The sequence below is a fragment of the Arachis ipaensis genome, chromosome B05, assembly GCF_000816755.2.
Source record: "Arachis ipaensis cultivar K30076 chromosome B05, Araip1.1, whole genome shotgun sequence".
NCBI classification, from domain to species: Eukaryota; Viridiplantae; Streptophyta; class Magnoliopsida; order Fabales; family Fabaceae; genus Arachis; species Arachis ipaensis.
The window spans coordinates 146268945-146269724 of record NC_029789.2 but is presented as its reverse complement, the minus strand read 5'-3'; positions in this window follow the sequence as shown (position 1 = coordinate 146269724).

Sequence of the window (780 nt, the reverse complement as noted above, 5' to 3'; positions counted from 1 at the left end):
AAAAAGAGATATTATATATTGACAATTTTTCAATAAAAATAAAATTTTAAAAATATTTTTTATGTTTTGTGAATATATCCGATATTTGAATCAATCTGAACTTAAAAAACGTAATTAGATCTAATTCAGTTCAATGATTTTAGTGCGGATTAAATCGAGATTTTATTCATATATATCCGATCGGATCAGATCCACATTCACTCTTAACTACATATTTTCGGTGCCCTCTTTTATTGAAAATTAAGTTGGAAAATTCCATAATTAATGAGACAATTAGCTATAATTGGGATTGATTTTAAAGTTTGAAGAGCACTATACAAAATCATGACCCAAAAGAAAAGAAAAAGGAAACATAACTAAGTTGTTAAGTGTTGACGAGAAAGATTCACACGAGTGGAACTTAGCTAGGTAGATAGATGGGGACATAATATATAATTGTGTGCGTGTATATATATATTATAAAATTAAGAAAACGTGATCGAGTGAAGAAAGAAGCACAACATATAACATAAGTTAATACATACAAATAAAGAAACAAAAAATGAGAGGTAGATTTCTCTTTAAATAAAAAAGATAAAAAAAGGAGAGAGATAGAAAAACATGTTGAATGCCATAACTAATTCGTAAAAGACAAAATTGTGTTGTTAGTTTGAATTGAAAAGAGAGACAGAAAATATCAAAATAGATAATGTTTGATGCATGCATGCAATATATAAAGCATGGATCATGAGTCATGCATACCCGCGCGCTTAGGTAAGAACCATTCCGCTTTCATATCTT